This window comes from Engystomops pustulosus, chromosome 1 (genome assembly GCF_040894005.1).
Source record: "Engystomops pustulosus chromosome 1, aEngPut4.maternal, whole genome shotgun sequence".
Taxonomy (NCBI): Eukaryota; Metazoa; Chordata; class Amphibia; order Anura; family Leptodactylidae; genus Engystomops; species Engystomops pustulosus.
In genome coordinates, this window is record NC_092411.1 from 197,849,811 (window position 1) to 197,868,848 (window position 19,038).

Consider the following 19,038-nt stretch of genomic DNA (forward strand, 5'->3'; position numbering starts at 1 on the left):
TATAACATACAATTTTATATTGTAATGCAAATGCTTAGAAAAAGCAGAAAGACATATTTGTACTGCAGGTGTGATGGGCTTCTACAACCTGTCTTTAGTGAAAATGAGGTTCCTGGTGACAGGTTCCCTTTAAATGAATCATAAATACACTCTATACATTGTTAATGTGGTAAATGACTATTCTATTCCAGAAGGTTAATTGATGTTAAGAAAACCATTGTTCAACTATGCTAGCATATCTGAAAACAGTTTGGCTGATTAGAGAAGCTATACAACTGACCTGGAGCTGCTTGAGAATCTGAATCATCAACTTTGTTTGTTTTATGAAACTCTAACAATGGCCAGAAAAAAAGAACTTTCATGTGAAACACAACAGTCTATTCTATTTGTGTGTAATATTTACCTTCAGAGAGCACAAACAGACTGTAACCAGAGTAGAAAGAGAAGTGGTTGGCCCCGCTAAACAAGACAAGTACATTAGAGTCTCTAGTTTAAGAAACCGCCTCACAGGTCCTCAACTGATAGCTTCATTAAATAGTATCCGCCAAATGCCAGTGTCTACCTCACCGGTGAAGAGCTGACTCCAGCATATCGGCCTTTAAGGCAGAGTGGCAAAGAAAAAGCCATATCTGAGATTGGGCAAGTAAAAGGAAAGGATTAACATGGACAAAAGAACACAGACATTGGACAGAGGAAGACTGGAAAAATTGTCAGACAATGGTCAGACAAATCTAAGTTTGAGGTGTTTTGATCACATATAAGAACATCTGTGAGACACAGAATGACTAAAAAAGATGCTGGAAGGTGCCTGATGCCATCTGTCAAGCATGGTGGAGGTAATGTTGTTTTGGTGCTGGTAAAGTGGGTGATTTGTACAAGGTCAAAGGTATTTTGAATAATGAAGGCTATTGGTGCATTTTGCAACACCATGCCATACCCTGTGGACAGCGCTTGATTAGAGCCAATGTCATCCTACAACAGGACAATGACCCAAAGCCACCTTCAAATTATGCATGAACTAATGGAGTGGCCAGTCCAGTCAAAAGATCTCAACCCTATTGAGCTGTTGTGGGAGCAACTTGACTGTATGGTACCCAAAAAGTGCCCATCAAGCCAATCCAACTTGGAGGAGGGCCTTCTGGAAGCGTGGGGTGACATTTCTCTAGATAACTTCACCAAATTTACAGCTAGAATGCCAAGGGTCTGTAATGCTGGAATAGCAGCAAAGAGAGAATTATTTTATGAAAGTAAAGTTTGAAGGAGAAAATTATTATTTCAAATGAAAAAAAAAAATATTTCAAGCCTTGTCAATGTCTGGACTATATTTTCTATTCATTTTGCAACTCATTTGAAAAATAAATGTATGAGTTTCACGGAAAACCCAAAAAGTGTCTGGGTGATCCCAAAGTTTTGAGCGGTCGAGTAAACGTAAATATATACACCTATAAATAATATTGAAATATTTAAAAATGTTAACTTTCTTAGGGCAGACATGGGAATATGTGATTTTTTAAATTCTTTTACTAAATGTGTAATTGAAAAAAGCTAATGTATTTCTTTACTTTACTTACTTTTCCAAAATATAGTTTCTTATTTCCCTTCAAAGTTATTTTCAAGCACTATGTATATACAGTATAACCGAAAATGGCAAAAAAGTTTTCTCTTTGTTTGGAACATATGTCAAATTGGCTTACTTGTTAATAACCGTATTATTATCGCTGATTTCCCTTTAGTGCATGCAAACAGGAACTTAATACTTTTGGCAACTCCTTCACTTTTGTATTTGCGCCAGTTATGATAAATCTCCCGAAATGTGATTGCTTAGCAGTTGTTCAATGAGGTGTAGCGTGAAGCTCTACTTCTTTTGCCAAAATGTCTTAGACTTCCTATGAATATAACATGAGACACGTATGTCACATCTAGATTGTATAAATCATCTACTTGCAACAATTTTTTTTTTTTTAGAGAAAGTACACGTGATGAAATACAGAAAAATATTTTCTCTTTTCCCTGTGTATGGTGCCGTATGTGCGGTGGTATATATGTCTCCACCACAGCTGTGTCACTGTAGCCTTAGCATATGGCTGTGCACCTGAGAGGAGGAGTGGTGAACGCTGTTCATCCCTCCCCTCTCCATTGGAAATAGCGCATGCTCTATCTTTTCCTGGTGTACGGAATGGTAAGGTGCCACACATGCAAATTTGCATCCGCATAAATGTCCCCACAACGGGCGTATGAATGAGGCCTTATAGGAACTGTGGGGGGGGGGTATCAAGACTGGGCGCAATAAGCACAATTGTTGATCTTCCCCCTCCTGAGCACAATATACCATATGTGTACAAATATTAATTTGTGTCTCTGGTGCCCTACAGGCCAATGTTCACCAGGGTGAGTTCAAGACCAATAATTGGGTCACTCTTGTGTGGTGACTTAACCTGGTGGATTTTCTGTAAAGCCGCCACAATGCAGCAGGACTCAGGACTTCCTGTGACTCCTATGGGAGTTGTTATAATGGAGGGGTTCTTCAGACAATAAGACCTGCACAATCCCTCCTTCCGCTGGAAGGCAGCCAGACATGGGATGTCACAGGAAGTCCTGCTGTCGGTTGGTCACTTGACCCACAGCTCTTGGTCGACTACACAGAAACGTTATCAGGGTAAATATAATATCGGTGACCCTGTTGGGGTCTAGTACTCACTCTGGTAGAGTTTTGTGATAAAGTTTAGTTATGGCCACACCCTTTAAGGAGAAACTGTTTTTAAAAGAATATTTTATTTATAAAACATGGCAAATGCATGGATTTGGTTCGATGTTGGCATACATAAATTAATAGATGCATAAAACGTAATATGGACAGTTCCATCCCACTGTTGTATTCTTCAGCCAGGAGTGGGGAGAATTCTTCTGCTTGCATGCACCCTTATTGTAATAACTACTGGTGAGTTATGCCAATGGTTTTGGGAAGAGAACCTTGGGATAAGTGGTGTAAGCATTAATAATAATAATAATAATAATAATATTTATTTATATAGCATATATATCAAATTTAGTAGCGCTTTACAAATCAGCATTGAGTGCCCATTCTTTTTGATGCTGAAGGAAGCAGTTTTATGAATGCCACTGCTATACAAAGATATCTCTATTGTAGATTTGAGCTATTCATTAAAGCGTAGAAACAGCTTCACATATTAATTACGAGATTTGCCTGGGAAATGACCAGTGAGACTTTGTTCCTGTCTAGCTGATATATGAGCTGCACCCAGATGTCTACATGATTAACCTCGGCCTTAATATGAGCTTTGTTTAAATCATTTCCAGTACGCGGTGAATTGGATAAACTTCAGTTCCATTTCACTGGAATGGGCACCAAGGGTTTCAATAGCATATGAGAAAACTAGCAGTGTGAATTGAATTGTGGCCTGCAATGTTAAATGGCCTCTGGGAGCATATTTCATTTGTCTTCATTTAGTAGCTTATCAGAGGACGCTCCATGGCGCTCCCTTTTAATAGATAAATAATGTACTACAGGTAAATGACTGCTTTTCTTTCCTCTATCGTTGTATTCTAGACTCTGGTCAGCTTTACATTTCTGTATAATTATTTGGCAGACTTGTGTAAAAACATTTCAAGTCGCAGCTGTGTCTTTTTCCCCAATTGCCTTGCATATTAACCTACAGTCCGCAGCCAGAGATTTTCGCAATTCTATCTCTAAATACATAGCCTATTAGTATTTTCTAAATCTAGTAATATGTACTAGTATTAACTAAATAACATCATTTGGCAGCATCATTTGGCAGAATACCTTAACAAACGTACATAAGCAGTAGAAAACCTGGCCAGAGCCTATGGTAAACTGGATGTTCAGCCATTTGTGTAAATAATTAGCCGTGTTTACCAGTCGCTCGCGGTGCAGATGCCTGCTGTCACATTAAACCGCAGGTCACCGTATTGATTAACAAACTGGATCCCACATAGGAAAAACTTTTTACTGCTAGAAAATGCTTCAATTAAACTTTATTTTGTAGTTTTTGCACATTAGTTCCACTTCCAGTCAGTCTTGAATGACAGTGCTGTGCTCCACCCATAAAACTAAGAAAGGGAGGGTGCACTGAACCTCATGGCCATGCTCATAGTCTACAAAATTTTTCAGGCCATGCATTTTCTCAAGAAACGCTTGGTTATGATATAGGGCTCTTCATATTTAGGTCTCATTTTAGCCCCTTCTTTCATAGATTAATATTGAGGCAAAATCCATTACATGTAGTATGATAGAGGCAAGCCATGTGGGCAAGAATATTTTTAATACCAGATAAACCATTAACATGGCAAGTAAATATTTTCTTTAACCAGATGCAAATGCCTCACTGTGTAACGTCATATGCAGGGCACCACTATGGAGAGTCTGGTGTTGGTGAGAGAAGTAAGAAGGATACTAGGTGTATAAGTAGGGTAAGGACCAGCTTCCTTTTATATATAGCAATATAGTGCCAAACATTGGAAGAATGAAACTATCTAACCATTCAGCTCTGAGAAGGAAAGAGTGGTAAGAACCACATATACTGTCATCTTAACCCTTCAGTACAGATGGTCATTGGTGCCAGAAAGACCAGGTCAATTTTTGGTGTTCTGCTATTTGCTTCTTTAAATGATGATATCTCTGGAAAAGCTTTGCATATCATAACAAATTTAACTTTGTTTTTTTCAAGACATGTGAGACTTTATACTATAGTTTTAATAATGACATATTTAAAAGTTGGCAATAATTGAATACAAATGTAAAAAAATAAGCTTTTTTGTGATTTTTGCAATTCCATAAGGAAAACGCCTATCTGCTGACCCTAGTCAATAGCCTCTCACACAGCCAATCCTACGCTGTACTGAGGAGACCCAACCAGGTCGAAACAGTGGTGTCTACAGTTGAGAGTCTGTTCCTTCTGGAATAGATATACAGGTTTATTCATACTTTGTGTTAAGGGGGCTGCCTTTCAAGGTAGCAAAAGGAGGCATTGTTTTCCATTTAACACCTTGGAAAATGTATTTGCATACTTCCCAGAATTCCCTAGTGGAGCTAATATGGCTTTAAGTGTCCACACACCTTTAAGGTGGCTTTAATTGGCAATCTCTCCATAAGGAGAACATCTACATTCTTGGATCCAAAAAGACTCTGACAACTCCATCCAGCCATTACTGTGCAAATGCCACAAAGTATCACACCTACAATACACCAAACAGCACAGAGACGAGCCTCAAAACTGCTTGAACAAGGTCATTTGGAGCAATGTGACCTTTTTGGCCACAACTATAAACATTACATTTGAAGAGGTATCAACAAGGCTTATAATGAACCCCATTCCTACTGTTAAGCACGGAGGTGAATCAATGATGTGTTGATCTTATGGAGGGGGTAAAGAGGAAACAGGGATGGTAGCGCTACCTAGTGCAAGATTATCCTTTTTTGAGGGACTTCAAAAAGTTTTTTTTGCTCATTATAAATTTTTCGCTGCAGCCTCGTCCTGCCCCTGGAGTAGCCTTTGGTCTCTGGGTTGTGCTGCACCAATAAACAGTATATAGTGGCACGCCAGATGAGGTACCACTATTAAAAAATGGACATTTATAGATGGTGCTGGCACGGTTTGTTCAATTAAAGTGGGATCCGTTTATTTCAAAAACATAGACAGGTAAAAAAATAAGACAATGCGTTTCGCACCTCCTTTTGGTGCTCCCTCAGGTCTGTATATAAAGATGGCTTGCTTGTAGCATGGCTCCCTATTCCATACCGAATAGCTCGCTATTCCATACCGAATAGCCATCTTTATATAGAGACCTGAGGAAGCACCAAAAGGTGGTGCATAACGTTTTCTTATTTTTACCTGTCTATGTTTTTGAAATAAACGGACAGCACTTTAAACATATATAAGGATGGGTTGGCTAGATTCTACGGGCGCTGACCACCGACTGAGAGTATCAGCTAATATATAAGGATGGGTTGGCTAGATTCTACGGGCGCTGACCACCGACTGAGAGTATCAGCTAATATATAAGGATGGGTTGGCTAGATTCTACGGGCGCTGACCACCGACTGAGAGTATCAGCTATATATAAGGATGGGTTGGCTAGATTCTACGGGCGCTGACCACCGACTGAGAGTATCAGCTAATATATAAGGATGGGTTGGCTAGATTCTACGGGCGCTGACCACCGACTGAGAGTATCAGCTATATATAAGGATGGGTTGGCTAGATTCTACGGGCGCTGACCACCGACTGAGAGTATCAGATCCGTTGTCTCTGTTTTTTCAGCACTTTAAACAAACTGTGCCAGTGCCATCTATAAATGTCCACACATACATCTATAAACTAATTTCATACAATGTGGCCACATGCTAATAATGAAGGCCCAGATTTATTAAAGCCCCTGCGCTAGTTTTCTGTCTGACTTTGAATGTTCTTTTTAGTGCAAACTGCTTGCACGTGTATTTATGAAGTGCTCGAGACACAAATGTGTTGCGCAACACACATTTGTGTCGTGGCAGCACTATACCAGATGCAACACAAAATTCTGCAAATAAAGGGGCGTTCCTGTGCACAGTCGGACCGTGCGCCAAATCATGCAGGGTCCCACCGAATTTTGTTGCACTCCCTATGTTAAAGGTGCACCTAAAAAAAGTGGTGCACTCTGTCGGAGCAGTGCAGGGAGCCCCAGATTCATGAAAACCGTGCTCCACAATTCATGAATCTGGCGCCCTCTGAGCACTGCACAGGCAAACTGCACATAGAACAAACTGCACTGTTTTTGATAAATGTGCCCATAATGTTGTGCGCCCATAACGATATAGTATTGTCCTGTAAATCTTACTAAACACATATGTGAAAATTCCCAGGTTATGGGCAGATAGATGGAGGTGAGAAAAACATTAATATTAACTGCATCTAAGCACAAAAATGTTGTTTTTGTTTCGTCGATAAGTAGAGGGAAAAAAAGCCAAATAATTTGGTTCTATTTTCCAGGAAAAACAGCCTCCTACATGCTGGCAGGGCTAGCAGTGGAGCAATTATTCCTTACTTGTTGATAAACTGAGGTCCTCTCTAGCAGCTTGTTATTTATAGCTGCCATTCATATTCATTAATGTTTGACTAGCGCTTACAGACTTTTCATTCAGTAATAGCGGCCACTTTGTGACCTCTTGTGAAATTTACATAGGAGGCTTGCCAGCAGCAGAAGACAGCCTGATATCCCCCTCAAGCTGTAATAAATATTTCAGGGTGTGAGTACACTTCCTGCATTGGCATGTACAGTAACTCATGCTGCCTGCATCTCTAATGGTCTCAGATGTTTAGAGATGCTAATCAATATACGATTAGGTCTTTATTATTGATTTATGACTTGGAAGACCAAATGTCTTTGTTATTGCTCGAAGGCTGTTGTAGGACTTACAGCCCATGTTGTCAGCTTCAATCTGGATGGCATCTGATTCTTCACTAAGATTGTACAATGGGCATATCAGCTGTCTGGTGGAAGATTTATGTAGCTAAGTATTCATCATTTTCCTGTAATGCAGATTTAACTTTTATTATATAGGTAATTTACTATACAGTAACCATGGAGAGGTTCTTTTAACAAAAGCAGCACCTCCCAGATCCCTTCAGGCTAATTATCATAATGTTAAAAGTTGAACGAGGCCATTGATAACAAATATAAGAAGATTACTACAGTCACAGTGCCTGGATCTATGAGTAAGTGTCCCTGGTTTGTCATGCTGGATTTTGATTTCCTTTAAAGGGATCAGACAAAATTTGTCCAAAATTGAGGAATGTGGATAGTAAAAGACTGAGTTTTCACCTCTTGAATCCCTCTGGTTCACAAGTTTCTTTAATTAGCTCGATTAAGGACTTATGTTTCATGTGACTCTTGTGAATTTTGCTGCCTGTTACTGGCCCTTATTGGTACAGTATAGAGATGTAATACATGAGTGCATCCCAGGAAACCTCTATATAATTAGTAAACACTTTGAGATGGCAAAAGAAAAGTTAACTCAGTTCTAATAATACACCTAGCTCTACTACATATGTTCTGCCCTAAATAATCTAAAGCAACATACATTTTTCAACATGAACCTTTTACTGCCACATGTCGTAGCCAAAATACAGACTTTTGCATATGGGTGACTTTGTGGTAGATAGGTTGTCTTTCACTCCTTGCAAGTTTTTGGTTTGTTGCACATACCACACCACCAGTTGCCCACTGCTATTTAATATGCCCCTGCTTTGTTGGTATTGTTGCTTTCATTTTGTCTAATGAAATACCGAAGGCTCAACCTACTGTCTATATTGTTTTAATAAATGGGAGACCATCACCAATGATGAGAATGGGAGTACCACATCAGTCTCTTATATGGAGCAGAAGTTGTGCCTGCCTGCTGCAGCCCTATGGACTGATAGTCTCAGAAGGAGACTAAGAAGTCCCAGTGATGTGATTTCTTATAGTCTATGGTGCTACAATGACAAGAGGATAAAATTACAGAGGTTGACATGTATCTGCATATAATGTATCTTATGGAGGTCCAAACACAGTCCAGTTGTTGACCAAGAAAATTTTCCTATATACTTCCCTTTATACTTTGAACTGAGAATGAAGACCTCAATACAATTCATAGCTATGCAAAGCAAATGAGTCCCTACTCTGAAAATCAGAGTGATGTTGTACATTAAAGGGGTTATCCGGGTTTAAAAATCTTTTTATGGCCGGGCTGGGGAGGGATAGTTAAACATAATAAACATGGACTTACCTCCTCTGGCGCCGCCGATGTCCCGCGCCGCGGTCACTTCGATCCGTGCCCCTGAAAACAAACAGGGGCACGAAAGCCGCGCACAGGGAGCTTCCGGTCCGCGTTGTGGACGGCTCCTCCCATCCGTCCCTATCTCTCAGCGTTGTAAGCGCTGGGAGATGGTGCGCATGGGAGCATCCGGCCGGCCGGAAGCTCTCTGTGCGCACTTGTAATGAAACCGGCGCACGGAGAAGACGGGCCGCGGCGTGGGACATCGGCAGCACCGGAGGAGGTAAGTACATGTTTATTATGTTTAAATAGCCCTCCCCAGCCCGGCCATAAAAAAATTTTTAAACCCGGATAACCCCTTTAAGAGGACGCTAAGAATTGTGTCTGGAGCCCCTGGAATTTCAAAAGATCTGCTACACATAAAAATCCCCTAAAGAGCTGATAACCAGCCTCCCACATTACGTTTTAGTTGTAAAGTTAAGCCAATTTTTGCAATTATTGTTATATTATATGTGGAATGCAGATTGATATATAATACAATTAATAAAAGCATAATTATTAATATTATTACTGATGAAAGAATGTGGTCTCAGAGTATATTTTCATATACAGTAGTAGCCAAAGTTTGGATTGCATGTAGTACACATATAAGACCACTGGGTGTCACCATACGCTTGCAGTTTTACATAATACTTGGTCCTTTTGTTTTTCAGCTGTCAAAGCAAATACCTTGTGCAAATAAATGATAGCAGATTCTGTTTTGTTCAGGAACAGTTTGTTTGGATGGGAGTCTGATGTTTATATTGATTTTTATACCAGTATTTCTTTCCTATGCAGCTGTCAGATACTCATCTTTCATCAAATATTGCAGCATATTTGCTTATTTACCAACACTCGCGGTGCACACTCACTTTCCCTCGTCTTGAGATTTCTTACTGTACGTCTGTTTAATGCTTAGATGTAAAACTTGCCCGCTTGCCGTAGATGTTGGCAGGCTACATCTAAAAACATTTTAGCTCTGCTGGCATGATTTCCACTGCACTAACAATGCTCTGCTCTCTTAGCAAATGTCCCCTGGCACCTCTTTTTAAAAAGTTCAGTTTCACAGTTCGTGTTTCACATGAAATAAACCTGACAGCATCAATTTCAAGGCAGCCTTGCTAAGAGCCCATTTCCTTCTGCTTTGTGACTGTGTGTGTGGGCATAGAGTTAATGTAAAACAAATAGTCTGATACTCCACCACTTCATGGTGTGGAGGTAGATATCAGAAACAAGCTCCGAGCAGGAAGAATTATGGATGTCTCACCAGCTCTGTAATCTCTACTGATGGGATTGCACAATGAACAGGTCTCCAGATAATAAAGAGTGTCAGGATAATAAATGGAATACTGTACATTTACCAAATGAACCCTTTAAAGGCATTTGATAGTTGCCCTTGTTTAAAGGACCTTTGATGTCTTTACAACTCTAAAGCTAGCTCTATTGTATCAGTACTTATGCCAGCACAGTAACATTTATTGATATTTGTCATTATTTTATTCTGAAGGGTATGGAATTATCTGAAAAGCACAAAATGTTATATTGTGGTGATATTAATCGGTTTTGATTGTGGTAACCAGAAGGACATCCTACCACATAGAATAGAAATCAGACACGTTGTTTTTTTTTTCACCATTTAACTCCTATAAAGTGTTCAATTCCTTTAATGAAGTCAATTGAGACAGCTGATCCTAGCCAATCAGATGCAGCAAGAGGGCTCACATGGCATTGCCATTTGTTTTCAAATACTCATTCACACATGGCTTTTACATTGCGTTTGACAGCTGAGGAGATGGGATTTGCCTAATAACCAGTCTTAATAAATCCCCCCCCCCCCAGTGTTAACACAATGTTAATGCATGTCTTAACATCATATTAACATTTGTGTATTGTAAACACAATTTTCAACACAATTTAATTTGGCAATTCTCCTCTCCTCAGCTAAATGTAAACGCCACGTGTGAACAAAGGCTGAGAAACTGAAAATTCTTAGGGTCTGTTCAATTTTATAATTTGCAATCCATTTTTAATCCTCAAATGAGAAACTTTACTTCAGTTTCATTTTGACAGATCTGTGTATTGCACAGTAGGTCCATATTTTCCATTTATATTATAGAACATTATATTATAATTCATGTTCCCTCACATACAACCCCCAGCAATAGGACATATCTTTCAGTAAATTATCAAATTTGACATGAGACAAGTGAGCCTAATCTTGGCTGTAATGTAAAATGTGTATTACAGTCTAGTGATTTTGTGACTGCAGTCTCTATGGCATCTAGCTCCTGCTGGATACACACAAGCAGCTAATTGCCAACATTGTTATTTTGGGAAGGATTTGCATTTCAGTAAGTGAACTTTGGCAACCAAGAATTCACAAAAGATCACTGACTCATCCCACTGGTCTCATGGCACTTCTCACTCAATTCTTGCTATCTTTTAATTATTTAGTATACACTATCTTATCGTGTTTATTTTCTCTAACCCAGTATCCATTCCCATTGAAAATAACCAAGATAAACAGTGGGGAAACAACAGTGTTGATTTGCTTACTGCATTATATATGTATGTATATAAGATATATATATACACACACATGATCAAAATTAACACACAATTTCCTAAAAGCCAAGGTCATTGTATAGTCCTATGTGAACATTTCCTAACATGAGTAAAATAGGATTATGCTATTTCATATATTATATAGATTTTAAAGCACAGAATAAAAATGTAAATGAAAAAGAATGCTCAAAATTAAAGAACGTGTTCAGATACTTGCAAGTTATTGGTGTTCATCTGGCACCTGGGGATAATTTCCTTACATATTTGGCAAACCCTGTTTTACTGGCGACATCACAAAAATGGTGTGCCGTTCCAAAGTGATTGAAACCATGCAGCAGCAGCTTGTCCAGATGAAGGTTAAACGAGATCAGCCATAGCAAGAGAAGTTGGTTGTTGCAAGTAGTCCTTAGCTCATTTTAGGGAGGAAAGGAAGTTGAATTTATTTAGGTCTGACGGGAAACAGTGGGGGAAATATATTAAGACTGATGTTTTGAATATAAAATACCCCCTACATCGCCCGTATCTACTATGAGGTTCCGGCCTCTTGGTGAATATGGGAACAAACTCCGTCACTACTGACCTGTAGACCAGGTCAGAACTGGTAGAGTTTCGAGCTCTATTCTCCGCTTGGGTTGCACTGATATCAGAATTCTGATTGTGATACAATACTCAGAGGAGTATCACAATACTCAATACCGATAAGTATTATCTGAATTCAGTGTTAAGGGTGCAGTCACATGCATTAGGTGTGACCTACAATTGATTTGTAGTTAACACATTTAATAATAATAATCATAAAGCATTATTTAGCTAGCGCCATAATATTCTGTGGCGCTGTAGAGATTAATTTAGGAATTAAATGTAAAATATTTGGAAGTAAATATATGCTGCTGATGTTTGGTGTCCGATACCATTGTACACCTGTAGTGATAAATAAAACTATTTAAAACTTTTTTTATTAATATGTTTTACTTAAAAACGTAGGTCTTGGGTCCAAATAGGTTGTGCACAGTCAACATGGTGCTTGGAAATCTTTGTGAGCCCCTCTGTGAATTGTTGAAACTCTATCATCATCATTGTTACTGTAGATTGCCAATACATGTTTATTTTATTCTACTCCATCATTCAAAAAAGCAGAAAAAAAAAATAAGACAAAAGTTAGTCATTCAATCCTTAGAGCAAAGCAGTCAGTACTAGGCAAACATCCACATATGGTATCAGTAACATTCTGCCATTCCTTCTGCTTTCACCTGACAGAATATAAGATAAGCAAGTTTCAGCGTGATAGATGATACAAAGCCCTCTTTGAGAGATGGTACCACTGTCGCATTTGATATTTAGCGGAACATACAGCTACTTTTAGCAGAGTCCTTTTTCATGATGCCAGTTTATAAATTATGCATTTGTTGCCTTAGAATAGAGCAGGAGCCCTGTATGAGTATTAGGAGTAGATCGTGAAGGCCTGATAACAAGTGCAGCTGTATTGTGCTGTGAATAGACCCTATCCGAGCTGTGACATTTTATCATCCACCGTAACCTGCTGACATTTCAAAGCGTGTGCTATCAGATATCACATGAAAGAAAACATTTTTTTTCAGTGGGCATCTTTAGAATAAGATATGAATACTGCCAATGTACAGGATAACAGTTTCACCCCCTGGAAAGACGAGAATTTTTCTAATAGCAATATGTGAATGGCTATCCTGCTGGCACATGGAGCAAAACTATTGGCCCTGCCACCCCTTACATTCTCCTGTCTTTTATATGTGAAGATTCCTATTAAATTATTCATATAAAAAAGGAGAAAACATGGTAATCCCATAAGAAATAAGTATAATTTTTTAATTTTAAAGTGGTTTTGGACCCCAAAAAAGCATTTATTTACAGGCCCTGTGTTCTGTTAACATTGAACAGGCAGTACATCTCTAATAATGTCTCAGGGCATCTTTCCCCATAGGAAGATTCCTGACCAATGTAATTCCTGTGAGGGCATTTCCATTGAGTGTACTGACTTTTATTTTTTTTTAATAAATGAATGAAACCAGCCTGATGACCTAAACCTGCCCCATTGTGCAGAAGCCCCTTGTCCATTTGCACCAACCAAACCACTGTTCAAGAAGTAGTCCCCAGTGGTCTCCCTGCAATGAAAGTAAGCACCCTGTATAGGAGTTAAAGGAGACATTTATCAGGTTTTGCAAGCCAGTTTTCTGGCGTAAAAGCCATGAAATAATGACTAGCTTACCTCCAGGCAGTGCAATTCTTTTCCTCTTTAAGCCACTAACACGACAAGGCCTGTCCCTGACCACCGGATGTATCATAATATTCATGATGATAATAATAATAATTATCATCATGAATATTATGATACATATGACACTGTATTTTCTAGCCCATATTTACTTTACATAAACTGATCTAAAAGTTTGTAAAGGATATACACTATGTGTACGCTGTATGAAGGGCAAGGTGACATGTCTCGGCACCATTACAGAAAGGAGACAGAGAGGGAAAAGATGCTGCTGCTGCTGGAGACAGGAAGAGTCTTAGAAATATTTACTAAAAGCCTTTTTCAGGAGGACAACTAGATAGGAAAAGAAGGCTGTTATATATGTGGGGATGACTAGAAATTTTAAATAATTGCCCTTTTCAAGGCAGTCTGAAGAACTTCATCTGTATATTGACACTGAAAAATATTGTCTGTCTAGTCTCAAACAGCCTAATATGCAGTCACAGAATGTCTTATTCAAATTGTCTCATACCACAGTCACTGTCTTGCCTAATCTCACATGGTCTCATACTGTAGTCACTGCATGTCTTATGTCAAACTGTCTCAAACGCAGTTACTGCCTCTCTAATATCAAATGGTCTAATCCTGCAGTTACTGCATTTTTAATTTCAAACCGTCTCATACCGCTGTCCATACAGCCTTTATTGCATAATGACATGTATGCATAACTTTATTTGAAGAGGTTTAAAAAACCAGTAACTTAAATTTATGGACAGTAAACAAACCTGGCAAAGCATCAACTGTTAAGAGCATATTTCATCACCTCCATCATTAGTATTCCATTTCAGCTTTAGTAAAGTTGCTTTAACAACTGAACCATACAATGTACAGGCAGTCCCTTAGTTACAAACAGCCCTTTGGATGTTGGTAATTTACTGTACTTTAGCTCTAGGCTACAATGAACAGCTATAACAGTTATGAAAGGTGTCTGCAATGAAACTTTATTGTTAATCGTCATTCTTATGACAATCCAACATTTCTAATTCAATTGCCATAGAGACAAAAAAAAAAATTGTCTGGGCTTATAAATATAAAATATACAGTTCCGACTTACAAATTCAACTTCAGAACAAACCTACAGAACCTATCTTGTACGTAACCCGGGGACTGCCTGTACTATAAATTTGGTATAAACCAAAATTGGGTATCTTGCACAGTACTCAAGCATGTTAAAGAGGACCTGTCACCCCAAAATAGCCCCCCCACCAAATGGGCCCCCCATAACCCTCTCCCTAGCCCCTTTCTCCCCAGCAATTTTTTTTTAAATCTATGGTCAGAAATGCTGTTTAAACAGAACCGACCTCTTACAAAATAAGAGGTCGGATCCTCATATCTGGGGACCCGTCAACATGTATTGCGTAATCGCTGCCAGCTCTCAGCTCTCCGCGATGCAGCAGCGCCGCCGCTGTTCCGCTGAAACAGCAGCACGGGGCTTATTCACATGGCCGGCCGCTCTGCATTGACAGTGCCAGCCGAATATATATATAACATTCGGCTGGCACTGTCAATAAGCCCGGCACGGCTGGCCATGTGAATAACCCCCCGCGCCGCTGTTCCACTAACAGCATCGCGGAGAGCCGGCAGCGATTACGCAATACATGCTGCCGGCTTCTCTTATTGGTCCTAAGTGACAGGGGGCGTGCTGGGGGAGTGTCGGCTGGCCCCCTTATGAATATAGCCGACTGCAGCTCCCCAGATATGAGGATCCGACCTCTTATTTTGTAAGAGGTCGGATCTGTTTAAACAGCGTTTCTAACCATAGATTTTAAAAAAAAAATGCTGGGGAGAAAGGGGCTAGGGAGAGGGTTATGGGGGGCCCATTTGGTGGGCGGCTATTTTGGGGTGCCAGGTCCTCTTTAAGTCTGATTTGTGAACTCACAGATTTTGCATGGCACTTAGCTACAGATCGAAGTCTCTAGATCTCACTATATCAGCAGAGTCAAGAAATGAGACTACCGTAGCCCTATTAAAGGCCTGATCAAAGAAATGAGTAAAGAATATAATGGGGTACATTTACTTACCCGGTCCATTCGCGATCCAGCGGCGCATTATCTGCGGTGGATTCGGGTCTTCCAGCGATTCACTAAGGTAGTTCCTCCGACGTCCACCAGGTGTCGCTGCTGCACTGATGTCCGCCGAGGCCCGCAGGAGTTCACGATCTATGCTTGGTGAAGGTAAGCGCTTGTCCCGCGACACTTTTTTTTTTTTTTTTTTTTTTTTAAATGCGGCGGTTTCTCGGAATCCGTCAGGTTTCCTTCGTTCGGCCACGTCCCCGATTTCCGTCACATGCATGCCGATGCGCCACAATCCGATCATGTGTGCCAAAAACCTGGGGCAATACAGGGAAAATCGGCGCAAATTGGAAATATTCGGGTTATAAGTCAGGAAAGCCCCCCGACCCCCAATGTCTGTGTTTGCATCATACATACCCTTGACAAAGCGTCCTACGCAAAGAACGTGTTGGGGATTGTCTCCTTTGGTCTGTATACATATACTTTCATACTGCCCTCTTGCTCAGCCCTGTTTGTTTACCCAGCAGGATTTCTGCTGATATATACTTGGGGATTTGGCTATTGGATTCAGTGTAGTAGGAGCGTAGCAGTGTAGTAGAAGCATATATTTATTTTTTTATACATTGTGACCTTATGTGAGCCCTGTATTTTCTGTGCGTTGTTCCTCATTTTTTTATGTTTTTTAGATTTGCTATCTAACAAACTTATGCTTTTACTAACAATGTAATTTGTGTGTTGTCTTGGATGTTTTTTGGCTGGGTACATTCATACATATGTATAACAATTTGTTGAACAATTATGTCACCTTATCAGTTTGACTTTGGGCTAGTTCCAAGGGTGTTATCCAACTGCCCCACTTGTTTTCACCCTGACTTTGCAGCGACATAAGACAAGTCTGTGACCTCTTAAAATAGTTTCAGCTGGTAAATAAATCTTGGTTCTTTATTGAATCTTTGTATTAAACGTTCAAGCAAAACTTCAACTGTACAAGGCAAAACTGCTCAAGCATTTCTGACCTAAACATTGCCCTTTAGTCATTGATGGCCATAGATGTATTACTCAAGCTCATAAACACCAAGAATGATATCATTACCAGTTTTGAAGCATAGGTTTTCTCCATGATCCAATTCTAAGTTTTGACATATTTCAGCTGCTAATATACAAAGGTGATGCTTTCCAGCTTGTGGGTTCTTCCTAAACTTATCACGTCCAAGACTTCTATGAAGGCTCCACTTTAGCCCTGGACCTTTGAGCACAGCTGCTAAGTGAAGCTGTCAACCTGTGAAGTGTTCTTGTAACATTTGCAGAAGGGTTGCAACAAGAGGTGACATCAGCTAATGGAAGAACTTCATAGAGGGAGAATCTCATTTGTGCATAGTTGAAGCTTTAAGACCAGCATGGACACTTTGATTGTATTTTAATTAGCAGTGTTTTGTATCTCTTAGGTTGATCACTGTATAAGCAACTGCGTGATATGCAATTTCTCATAGATCACGTCTTATAGGTCAATTTCTGCTAAGAAAGGTGGACAGCTAAGAACAAAGGAGCAGCGAGGCAATCTATCTGGCTTGATTGCAGGATTCTTGGCTAATCACAACTATATCAGTCATGATTAGGGAGAGAGAGCAAGTCTTTATCTGGAATTCCTGATTGCCTTAGCGTCAAAACAGGAACATTTTATTTTCCAAATGAAGCGCCCACATCTTGAAATTAGCAATGTCAGAAACTGATGCTAGGAATATTACTAGCAGACTCTTTCTACAAGATTCTTAGCCAAATAATCTTTTTCGAGAAGCATCTCCTTTTACAATGAGACCTGAAGCCACACATATTCTCCGTGGGTGTGATTTATTGTGAGGCATAAAAGGATTTTTATGTAATGCAAAATGTGTTCTGCTATCTTAATAGTGGATCTAATGAAAGCAAACTGTGCATTTGACAAGCCAATGAGTTAAATGAGTTGCTGCAGTAGTATTTTTCTGTGCTTTTGACCCATAGATGTAAGTGACAATTTCTTTATTTAAAACTCTATACACATTGTTTGGTGATTGCTGACTGCAGGCATATACTGTAAAGAACACATTCCTAATGCTATCATGGAGGATTCAGATAATAGGGGTGAATAGTTGGAGCAGCAGCAGGAAGGATTATTTCCTTTCCATCCTTTACCATTATAAACATTCAAAGAAGAGGAAAGCTGTCATGGCGTTCTATAGGACATATGGAACCTGCTCTATCTTGCTTACAGACTGCAGCTGCCTAATGCTGATAGCAAATGGCAAAATAAAAGGGAAGGCCTGAATCACGCCTGCTTACTGTACATCCACTTTCTACAATATATAAGTGAATTACTATGCATACCATTCCTGAACATAATGTCAAACTAGAGTTTTACTTTATCCCTAAAAATTAAAAATGGGTAAGTTTTGTGAGATTTTCTCTGAGACATATACAGAATAGATTGTATACTGCACATAAACAATTCATATGGATCTACTGTAGCTATTTGTGAAAGAACAGAACTCAGCTAGAAGGCAGGCAGGAGAGGGGAATGGTGTAAAGGAAAGGAAGAATGCATGAAGGAACATGGGCACACACAGGATGCAGCTGCCCCTCCCATGAGACTCACCACACACTGCTGCCAGGAAGCCAGGCAATGTAAAATAAACTACTGAAATGATTCAGAATGCTGACAAAGGCATTTTTAAAATTTTCATAGCATAGGCTTTTGAAACCTGTCACCAGCTAAAATTGACATTCCTGGTGACATGTGAAACCCATCACTGCGATTTGGGACACTAAGCCATCCACAGGTCCGTATAATTTTTTCCCTCCAGACCCTTGGCACATTCACACTAAAGCTAGGGTGCAGTGGTTGGCATCATTAAATCATTGCAAAGGTGCAGTCCAATGTGCCTTTTTCTTTGTTATACTGGCCGCAGAGACCGCTCTTACGAGGAGGATTTGGGACACTAAACCTGTTAAGACACGGCTGGAATATAGTAGCCAGATGAAGAGAAATAGGCACAAGGATGCACTGAAGTGTTGGAACAGTAATGCAGGTAGTAGAGTAGATAACACTAGGTATAATATACATAGGTACAAACAGTCTGGGTAAAACAGTTCAGTCAGCAGTAGAATGGAACAAGTCACAATACTCAGCAGTGTTAGGATTGCCACATGGTTTTCTTATAGGCCCAAACAGGAAACAAAATGGCCCCAAACAGGAAACAAGATGGCACCCATATTGCATTCAATCCACCATCGTAAGTAAGGGCAAATTCAAAGACAATTACAGCTGTCTCCAGTGGTGAGGATGAGAAGTGCAGCACAAGGAGACAGAGAAACAGCAGCCACTACTG

At 39.7% G+C, this 19,038-nt stretch overlaps 1 protein-coding gene across 1 annotated transcript in view; it reads left to right on the forward strand.

Annotated features, from left to right (window-relative positions):
- Nucleotides 1–19,038, forward strand: part of CCSER1 (coiled-coil serine rich protein 1) — a 573,345-nt gene that overhangs the window by 95,521 nt on the left and 458,786 nt on the right. The window lies entirely within an intron of this gene.